Source organism: Mustela nivalis, assembly GCF_964662115.1.
Source record: "Mustela nivalis genome assembly, chromosome: 2".
NCBI lineage: Eukaryota > Metazoa > Chordata > Mammalia > Carnivora > Mustelidae > Mustela > Mustela nivalis.
Window position 1 is genome coordinate 14,659,292 of NC_139021.1, and position 10,933 is coordinate 14,670,224.

The 10,933-nt window shown below is 39.4% G+C and overlaps 1 pseudogene across 1 annotated transcript; it reads right to left on the reverse strand.

Moving 5' to 3' along the window:
- Positions 1-7,279: 7,279 nt before the first annotated feature.
- LOC309860452 (IST1 homolog pseudogene) lies at positions 7,280-9,605 on the reverse strand (annotated as a pseudogene). The gene has a single exon. The product of its transcript is annotated as an IST1 homolog pseudogene (transcript).
- Between the last annotated feature and the right edge of the window lie 1,328 nt (positions 9,606-10,933).

Genomic DNA, 10,933 nt, shown 5'->3' on the forward strand with positions numbered 1-10,933 from the left:
CAATTTTAAAATGACACAAACTTTGGGTGGGGGGCATATATTTTCCTCATAGAAAGTAAAATTTCTTGACCAAAGAGTCTTGATCAACAGATTTAACAATGAGAGAAAAATTAAATGCTGAAAACATTTTTCCCCAAGAAGTTTAAGAGAGGGATGTGTGGGGTAGTGTCCATGAACAATAAAACTCCAGGTTTTTTCGAGTCTGGGTTGTGCTTTGAACTCAAGCATAGGTGAGGAGGAATATTGAATCAGTCAGAAGGTATTTGTGTGCTCATGCACACGTTCCTGTTTGCACAGTAATGACAGATGAGTTGTATACATCAGTTAAAAATCATGGGGGTTAGCTCTTTCCAATCACTACCCACTAATCTTTTTATAGAATTGGCACATCTAAAAACAGTTGCCCTGGTCCCAGTATCAAAACCAGCCAGGCATGGAGGACATGGGGAGTTAGAGAGGAGAAGGGGGTTGGGGGAAGTTGGAGGGGGAGATGAACCATGAGAGACTATGGACTCTGAAAAACAATCTGAGGGGTTTGAATTGATGGGTGGGTGGGAGGTTGGGGTACCAGGTGGTGGGTATTATAGAGGGCACGGATTGCATGGAGCACTGGGTGTGGTGAAAAAATAATGAATACTATTACGCCAAAAATAAATAAAAAATAATTTTAAAAAAAAAACAGCCAGGGTTCACTCATCGCCTTTGCTTAGGTTTTTCTAGAAAGAGCACCAGGAGAGACATTTCATCAGCATTGCAAATTTGTGAAGGACTAAGGTGTTCATCAGATATGATCTTAGCAAATTTACACATGTAATTCTCAGCTGCTTCATGATCAACAGAAGCTTTGTCACCACAGATTTTCAAATATCTTACACTAAGTTTCTGCAACCAACTCCCTGAATATTCACACTTCCCTTCAGTGTTTACTTCTTTGTGTTGGTTTCATGATCAGTAAGCAAGTCAGTGGCATACATTCACTTTACTCGTTCCAAATCTGATAAATCCAAAATCAAAATCTTCAGTTATTGACTAATGCAATGTTTCACTCACTTTCCTTTAGCTCTTATTTTTTGTTGTTACCATAAAATATCAACACATTGTCTTTATATTTCACTGTTATATGTGGAGGTGGTTCCCATTACTGTATGCTTTGATAAGACATCTCACAGACATACTGTCCCATTTAACCTTTCTCCTTGTACTCTCTGATCTTAAGCTTCACTATTGAGTAAATTTTTAACTTAAACACTGTACCTGTTCCTTTATTTCTAAAATCCTTCTTCAAGGGGTGCTTGGGTAGCTTAATCATTAAGTGTCTGCTGTTGGCTCAGGTCATGGTCCTAGGGTCCTGGGATCGAGCCACACATTGGGCTTCCTGCTTGACAGGAAGCCTGCTTCTCCCTTTCCCACTCCTCCTGCTTGTGTTCCCTCACTTGCTGTCTCTCTCTCTGTCAAATAAATAAATAAAATCTTTAAAAAAATAATTAAAAATAAATGAAATGAAATAAATCCTCCTTCAAGAAAAATTTGCTGTTTAGTGCAAAGAATGTAGTTAAATGGCAGCCTTTGTCTATAATATATTAGGATTTGTTTCAGCTTTTGAGCCGCTTCCATGTTCTTCCTAGCGAGCTCCCAGCCAATGACTAAGCACAGCAGTAACAATAGGGTCTGACCATCCCTGCCCATTTGCCCAGAGTGCCTGCTGATCTGACTAAGACTTTGTCAGGTCTGCATCATGATCTGAGGTTCTTCTTACCCAGTCCTGCTTCCATACCCTCTTCATTTCTTAGAAGAAAGACCTGCATGGCAATCCTTCCCAGCCCAGTCCTGTTTCCATTCCCTTGCATCTCCCATAAGCATTATGCTCTAATAAACCACTTGTATTCCTCACTCCATCTCACGGCCTGCTTCCAAGAAGACCCAACAGACACACTGGCAACAGACACACCAGATAGCTGGTAGTTACCTGGCTATCGTATTAGCGGACCAGGTCATCCTGTATTACATGGATGGACTCTAAATCTCATGACAATTGACTTTGTTAGAGACAGAAGAGAAAACATAGATGCAGAGAAGACCATGTGAAGATAGGGCAGACATTGGAGTGATGTAGCCACAAGCTGAGGAACAATAGAAGATTAAGAAAACATAACCATTCAGTGATCAAATATTAAGTATCTACAATATGACATATAGATAATCAAGAGAAAGCAGTATGATACCCAGGTCCAAATCTTGCAAACTTACAAACATGCAAATGCCTGTGCGGGCACACAAACACAACATTTACACATACAAGTACCTACTACATTTTGTAGTGCATGCACACACACAGACACCATTTACACATACAAGTACCTACCACATTTTGAGCACCTCTGTGTGTCAAGTACTTTGTTAGTCCTCTTATACATTTTACTTATACATAAACTTTAAATATATCCCAGAATGTGAGGATTTTTCTAAGTTTTGAAGTTTATTTATATGAAGATATGTATGATGATGTATGAAGTAAAGATTTCAGGGCAAGATTTCAAGTGAAATGAGATCAACAGGATGGGAAGACTTTGTGTCTGCTGTAAAATAAGGGTAATATTTCTTATATATTAAATTTCTTAAATATTAAATTATTTCTTAAATATTTCTTAAAAGACAGCAGACTAAATTCAGGTCTACAATATAGTGATTCATCAGTTCTATATATTCATTACTAAGTATTCATCATAGTAAGTGTACTGCTAATTCCCTTCACTATTTTGCCTATACCCCCACCTACTTTCCCTCTGGTAAATACCATTTTGTTGTCTGTAATTAAGAGTCTGGGGGGGTTGTCTGTTAGTTTGTCTCTTTTTTCCTTTGTCTGTTTGTTTGTTTTTTAAATCCCATAATGAGGAAATCCCATTTTTCTTTCTCTGGCTGATTTATTTCCCTCAGCATTATATCCTCTAGATCCGTCCATGACACATGTTAATATTTTATAAGCGGTTTCTTAACTTTGGAAGGAATCCTTTGGGAAGGGAGCAATGGAATGTGCTAAAGAAACATCTATCTGGGGAAAAAAAAGGCAACAGACTAGACATTTGGGGCTTAGGCAAGGACACGGAGAATAATAGCAAAACATAGGCTCTCCATTGGCCAGCTACAAATAATGACCTAAAAAAATAAGGTCCATGGAAGCTATACTTTATTGGCAAAAATCCAATCAAATAAAAAAATGATAATATCTCTTAATGAACTGCTGTGTGTTTATATCATTTCAAAATACTTTTAATAATATATATATTTGCATTTAATAAATTAAGTTGACTTAGTGGATAACCCTGTTTTGCCTTTTGTTATGGGACTGACCCTTATTTCTAGTTATATCCTTCTTCAGGCCTCTGATATGTCTCTTTTGAAGATCTCTTAAACATGTTTTTACCTCTGCCCCCTCTAAGAAACCTACTTAAAACTGTAAATGGATGAAAAGCAACCAAACAAAACAAATCATGGACATGCAAGGAAAGATAACATGGGATAATAGCAACAATATTTGGAAGCTAGAAAGAAAGATGAGTGATAATATTTATAGCAGACTTGAAAAAGCTAAATCCCTAAAACCAATAGCATGGTAAAACCAAGAAGTTACCTTTTCCTTCCTTAGAACCTTCGGAGGATTTAGGGATTAGTTATAGCAAGTACCTTCGAAAGGGAGTCCAAAAAAGGAAGATCAGTTAAGAGTCTATTTACAAAGTAGCTAAGTACTCAGACTCCCACCTTTACTTCTTATAGTTGTATAAATTCTCCATTTCTAGCCAATAGAATGCAAAAGTCCTATTCTTAGGAAATAATAAATCAGAGGGTTATCTTTATATACCATGCCTAGATATAAGGCTTGGATTTCATACTAAAAATAGGGATAAATTCCTCTGTTAGAGATATCTGTAATGAGGAGACTACCGAATAATCAGAAATAATTTTGCAGCAAACACATCAGAATATATACAGCCAGATGAGTATTTTTGCCCATGATGTATACACCTTGTGAAGCCATACACTTCATACAACAAGCTCTAAGTTTGGAGAAAATTAAGTGTAAGCCATATTTCTTTGTTTTGTTTTGTTTTTCTTTATCCACTTTGATGGTAGACTTTATTATAAGAAACAACAATAGTTCTTCAGCAAATAAAGTTATCAATCACAGCTGATAGTGATACTTTGGTTTATAAATATCCAAATACAATGTAAAGTAGCCATTTTTCTTGTTTGGCTCATAAACAACTCAAAAGGATTTCAAGTAAAAGGTCCTAAAAATATTCCAAGTTACTGTATGGATATATATGCTGAGATTCTGGCTCAAGATGATAGACCGAAGCCACTGGCTTGACAGCTTTCAACAGAATGACCATAAAGGAATAAAACAACATAATCCATAAGAACAACAACCAAAAAATTAAGAATGAATTTATCACAGGACAAGAAAATGGGAACATATTCATCCCAGGGTAAGAGGTTTCCATCTTCTGAAAGATGGAAAGCAGATGGCATAGTGATGGCTTTCACGAAACTGAAGGAGCTACAGCCTGGAATGTGTATGGAAATGGCTGCCCTGAAATCTGGGAACAATATTCTGATATAACATTACAGAAGTCCTAGACATAGGACCAAAGTTAGTCCTGTGAACTGAGGCTGAAAAGAGGGGACTGCATATCCATTTATGGAACAATTAACCACACTCTTCATGATCTGTACTCAGAAGAAGAAGCAGCCATACTTTTTACTCTTAGGCAAAACAGTAAGATAAGATAAAGAGATCTTCAAGACTGGGAATGACAAGAACTTCTGAGAATTTTACAGATGGGACAACCTCTGAAGGCGAATGGTACAACTGGAGAAGCAACAACATGGGTACTAGGATCCCCAGCCTCAGAAAAATGTATCTTGTGTCCATGGAAACAATGTTGTGTAATTCAAGGGACAATGTGGCTTGGAAAGTGGACATTAGTGGGCATTAGAATGTGGCCCAAAGACTGGGGCAGCCTTCCCAGAGGTTTTCTTTCTTCTTAAGACCCCTAGGTCCTCTAGGTAACCCTGGAGTTAAGGAAAGCTCCAGTAATGACTGTGATTGAATTCACCAGCAGCCAAAACAGGCAGAGGCTTGAATTTAGATTTAATACAATTTCAAGAAAAATAAATATTGACTATGGATTTTTAAGGCTAAAACCAAAAATAACTATACAGAAATATGCTTTAGCTAGTAAGTTTGTTTTTATAAAATATGAGTTAAATATGATTAAAAAGTATTGACTGTGTAATATATGAATAAATACAAAAAGAACCATAAACAAATACTGTACTGTAGTTAGTAGGTCCATTTTTCACAAGGATATCATTGGTAATTTTGAAACGACTTATGTATATTCTAGGATTAAGCAAATAAGTTAATATACCATAGATAATGAAAGCCAGGTTTACTGCTGGAAAAAGAAATTATGAATAGGGAAAAGGAAGAGACTAGCATGAACCCCATGGTGTTGAATTGAATTGGACGAATCACTACAAACTCATGATTTTTAAATATATACACACAGGTAGATGAAGACATAGATATAAGTCTGTCCACTGAGAATATTAGAACAATGATGCCCTAAACTAGTGAGAGACTTTTGATTTCCAAATGTCATTCTCCAAGCCTTAGAGAAATGATTCAAGGGTCCAGAGCAGGGAAAGTACAAGATGGGGCTGGAATAATTTGTGGGGAGGAAAAGGAAGAAAGTGCTCAAAAAAATGACAGTGACAATTAAAAATGCCAAGAAGCCAAATTGATGGTAATCCAAATGGACAAATCTGGGACATTTTGGGGATTAAATACACAATGATAGAATAGATTATAGTCCCTAGAACAAAGTAAAAATCCATAAGTACATAGTGACATAAATAATGGCATACATAAATAAAACAGGGCAGGAAAACATTTTCCTTACAGTAGCAATCCAACTAATAAATGTAGAAGAAATAAAGGAAGTAGAAAATCAGCATGTAGCAAGGACCACAGTAACAATTATTTTCAACCAGGATCATCTAAAAATATGAAAAGTAAGTATGTGAAAAGATGGCAGGAAATAAGATAGCAATATAGTCTTATATTACTTCCCAGCAAGATACTCATTAATTATAAAAAGAAAATATTTACCAAATAGTGGAGAAACCTGACAATCACCACCTTAACAAAGTGATCAAAGTTAAGATTATGGAAACAAATTGACAACATTTGACTCATGGTTCAATGCAATGAGAAAGTCATATTACCGCCTGTGCACAATTTTTGACAAAAAAAATGCATAAGATGAATTTACTCATAAAGAAATTTACTCAAAAACAATTGGACAATACTCTTCAAAAGTGTAAGGTCCTAAAAGAAAAAGAAAAACTCAGACAATATCACAACTAAATGCTTTGTGTGATCCTAAATTCAACGTTGGACTAGGTAAAGTTTATTAGTGAGAATATTGTTGAGATTTGCACAAGGTCTGTATTACTTTTAATACTGTATCTGATAATCCCCTGGTTTTGGTCATTGTACTTTGCTATGTAACATGATGACATTTTTTTTTTTTTAATGGGACTTATGAGACTAAGTTTATCGGACTTCTTGGTACTACTTTTGTTGTGTTCTGTTATTCTGATGTTTCAAGCCGAAAATAAAAATTAAAAATAAATCATCATGGAAAAATAAACTGTAGTACATCCAGACAATGCATTTTTATTCAGTGCTAAAAAGTAAAGATCTGTCAAGCCACAAAAAGACATGGAGGAAACTAAAAGCCATTTTACTAAGTGAAAGAAGCCAATCTGAAAAGGCTACAAACTGTATGATCCAACTATATGACATTCTGGAATAGATGAGACTATGGAGACATATAAAAGATCAGTAGCTGCCGGGGCTCAGAGGGGAGGTAAATAGATAGAGTAAAGGGGATTTTTAGGACAATGAAACTATTCTATAATAATGTATATGTGTCATTACACATTTGTCAAAACCCACAGAATGTACAATATTAAGAGTGATTGCTAATGTAAACTATGGACTTTAGTTGTTTATAATGTGTTACTTTAGGCTTATCACTTATAACTAATGTACCACTCTGGAGGGGCATGTTGATAATAGGGGAGTCTGGCATGTGTGGGGGCAAGGAATGTATATGAAAATCTTTGTAATTCCCACTCAATTTTGCTGTAATCTAAAACTGCTCTAAAAATTGTCTACCAAAGATTAAAATAAAATAAACATATAAATAAATTTTTTTTGAATTTTTAACTTTATTATCAGCTACTGAGCTATGAGATACAAACCAATCAAAAACATTAAAGTTGGTTGAAACAGGTGTGTACATTTACACTACACAGAAGCCAGCATCTTGTCTTCTGATCCCAGAGCCATCCCTCTCGGGAAGGATGGCTGCAGCTAGTGGGTAAAGGAACACGTTAAGTTACAATAGTAGAGTCTCATCCAACTAGGAAAACAGTCAACAACCACAGCCACATTTTTTATGGGCACCAAAAACTTTTCTGAAATCAGTTTTTAAAGGTTTTCTTAATCATAAAGTTTTCAAATGAAAACAGGAACCCCTCTTCTCCTGTAAGCATTCCAGCTCACTACCCAAAAGATTTGAGTACTTCATTAAGGCAACTGGAAGCCCACCTTAGCCTTGAATGGTGACTCTTCCCGGTATGTGACTTGTCCTTCGTTTGCCAGTAAATGCAATCCAACAGAACATGTTATGGGGAAAAACAGGAATTTATGCAGTGCTGCCCTCTGGTAAAAGGGGAACACAGCACTCAAAGCAAAAGGCCACCGAGGGCTCCCTGAGAATCCAGTAGAACTAAGAGCTCTCCACTTTCCAAATTAACTTTGCAACTGGATCCAGGTAGGACAGTGCCTGGCAGCAAGGAGTAGTGTATATGCCGATGAGAGGACCCAGCTTCTGGGAACTATTACAGTGGTGTCCAGAGTCAGTCTCTCCCATTCATAGCATACCTTTGCTTTGATTCTTGCTCACCACAAATCCCTCTGTACAGAGGGGTTTGTTTCTAAGTCTAGAACTTCAGCACCAAGCTGAGAGACTTCATAAAATATTCTTCTCTGTGTCCAGCCATCTTTGGCAGCTCTCCTCATAATGCTTTCACCTTCTCACTCCCCTGTGGAGGGACACAGAAGCCAGAGTCTTCTCTGTGATGGGAGAAGGTGACGGGAGAAGCTGGACTCACACTCATGGGAGCTGGACAAAACCAGCGGCCCAGAGTCCGATGCTCTGGCCCCATAGTCTCTAATCATTAGTCTCTTAGGAGCAGGAGAGAACTGGAAAGCAGCAGAATTTAGAGCAGGAAGAGAGCCCAGAGGAAGAATGTACTCAGTGATGGTTAAGAGATGAATAAGAATTTCATGGAGATTGTTACAAGGAGAAAGAGCTCAGCCTCAAATCTCAAAGCCTGCAGGTTGCCTGGTTTAAGAGACCTAGGTTTTCTTTTTCAACTCTTCAAATCTCCGGGACAGATCATCAAAGTCAATGTCCTCAGATGCTGAGGTGTTGGCACCAGCAGACGCAGTTGGTAGTGTGTCTGGCACAGATGGCAACTCCGGTAGTACAAAGTTGTCGTAGGTATCCATGGGTCGGGAAGGGGGCTTTGCAGAGGCTTCTGGCTTGGGCCCAGGACCAACAATCTGTGCAGAAGAGACATTCTTATCAGCGTTAATGTCATCAACTGGTCCCTTTGGCAGTGGGTAGGAGAAAGGAGTACTTGGAGAGGGCATGGGCATAGGCATGGGCATAGGCACTGGTACTGTTCCATCAGGTCCACCAATTGGTGCTGCGAAACCACCCCCTCCTCCTCTTCCAGGGCCCCCTTTCTTCACATCATCTGTGAATCCAACATCAATAAGATCTGTCTCTACCCCAGGAGGAGCTTCTGCCATGACCACAGAGTCAGGCTCATAGGGCACATTGTAGTTATTGGCAATTTCAATCAGGTATCTCTCCACCAGGATTTTAGGTGGGGCTTCCACACTCAGTTTGTGCATCAGCCTGTCATTCACAGTTCCAATCTGGTTGGTCCTACATAGCTTGCCATATTCCTTGCTATACTTGGCACAGAGCTGATCAGCAACTATTTTCAACTCAGCCACTTCTGACTGGAGCCGAGGAGCAGCCCATATCAGCGTAGACACGGATTCAGCCAGACCAGAGTCTAGTTCCTTCATAGATTGGATGAGGCCAAACCGAGCCAGCAGCAGATCACAATACAGCTCCAGAATCTCCATGGCCTCCACAAGGTAGTCTTCTCGGATAATGTGCTCCACTCGAATCCGAGCTCGTTCATCTTTCCCAGCAGCCAGATAGTCAGCAATCTCTTTCCTCGCTTTCTGGGCCAGTTCTGTTTTTTTTTTTTTTTTTTCTCCAACAGTTTAAGACGGTTTATGACTAATCTCAAATTGACTCGTAAACGCTCAGCTTTAAATCCAGAGCCCAGCATGCTGTGCTGTTCCTCCTGCCTGAATCCAGGCGTGAAAACGGCTGAGAGGAACCTGGCACTTAAAGCTCGGCATCCAAAATGGCGGCTCGCTCAGCCTCGGCGATAAATAAAATATTTTTTAAAAAATTTAACTAGTAATGGATGTTAACACTAGTGGGAAAGAGTTTGATGAGGAAGAGTGTATCTACATAGTTTCAAAGTATCTACCACAAATTATTTATTAATTACAAGGAAAACGTTGAATCTCTACAGTGTAGAAAGCCCAGCAATCAGACATTGCAAATATTGAGAAAAAATGTTATTTCTGATAGATGCATCAAAGACATATAGTGTATTATCATTATTTTCAAAGGTACAATTCAGTGATTCACTGAAACTATCAATTCACTCTCAAGATGCAATCCAAGCACGAGGGAGGAGCAAGGTAGCAGAGTAAAAGATGACCTAATAACATCAGGTCCCATGAGTTCACCGAGATAGTTATCAAGTCATTCTGAACACCTGCAAACTCAAAAGGTGATAGAAGAGAAGAGCAGCAATTGTAGGAACAGAAAAGCAACCACTTTCTGGAAGGTAGGACATGTGGAGAAATGACTCTTAGGCAACAAATGGGAAGATAGATCACGGGGGGGAGGGACTGGGTCCTGGGAAGTGACAGAGCAGTGGGGCACAAAATCAACATTCAGAAGGTTTCTCCACTGAGGGACGTCACTCCAGAGGCTAACCAAGGGATGGAGCCCTCACAGGGACATTGTGGTCTCAGGACCCGTGGGGTCACAAAAAGACTGGGGGTGTCTGAGTGTGGCAGAGCTCCCAGGTAGTGGAGCAGGGAAACCAGCTGCAGAGATGGAGCCAAGAAGAAGGCTCTCGGTTCAGGGTTACCATAAACTGTGATCCGCTACATTTGGGCCAGTATTCTTCCAACAGAGACCCCACAAGCAGCAGATCCAGGGAGATCCCCCTCCTTTTTCCTATAGGAAGAGCAGTGTGGGAACATGACAAGAATCTGCTGGGTTTGGTGACTCCGAACGGGGCTGGGCATCAGAGATAGAGACACTTGGTCATAGGCCTGGAGAGCTCCAAGTGCAGCCAAAGACCAGGGAGATGGGAGGGATTGATTGCTTTGCTCTGAGGCTACACTAAGGAGTGGGGCCCTGATCCCTCAGCTCCTCTGGGCCAGAGATTAGGAGGCCTCCATCATCATTCCTGTCCTCCAAAGCTCTACAGAAAGCATTCAGGGAATAAAAGCTCCCGAGACTGAAAATGCACAGATTACTAGGCCTGGCAAGGGCGGTGCAAATCCACCTCAAGCAAAGAAACTTGAAAATTATGGCAACAGGCCCCTCCCCCAGAGGATCAGCAAGAACATCCAGCCAAGATCAACTTCACTGACCAATGAGAACTGTGCAACTCCAGAGCTAGG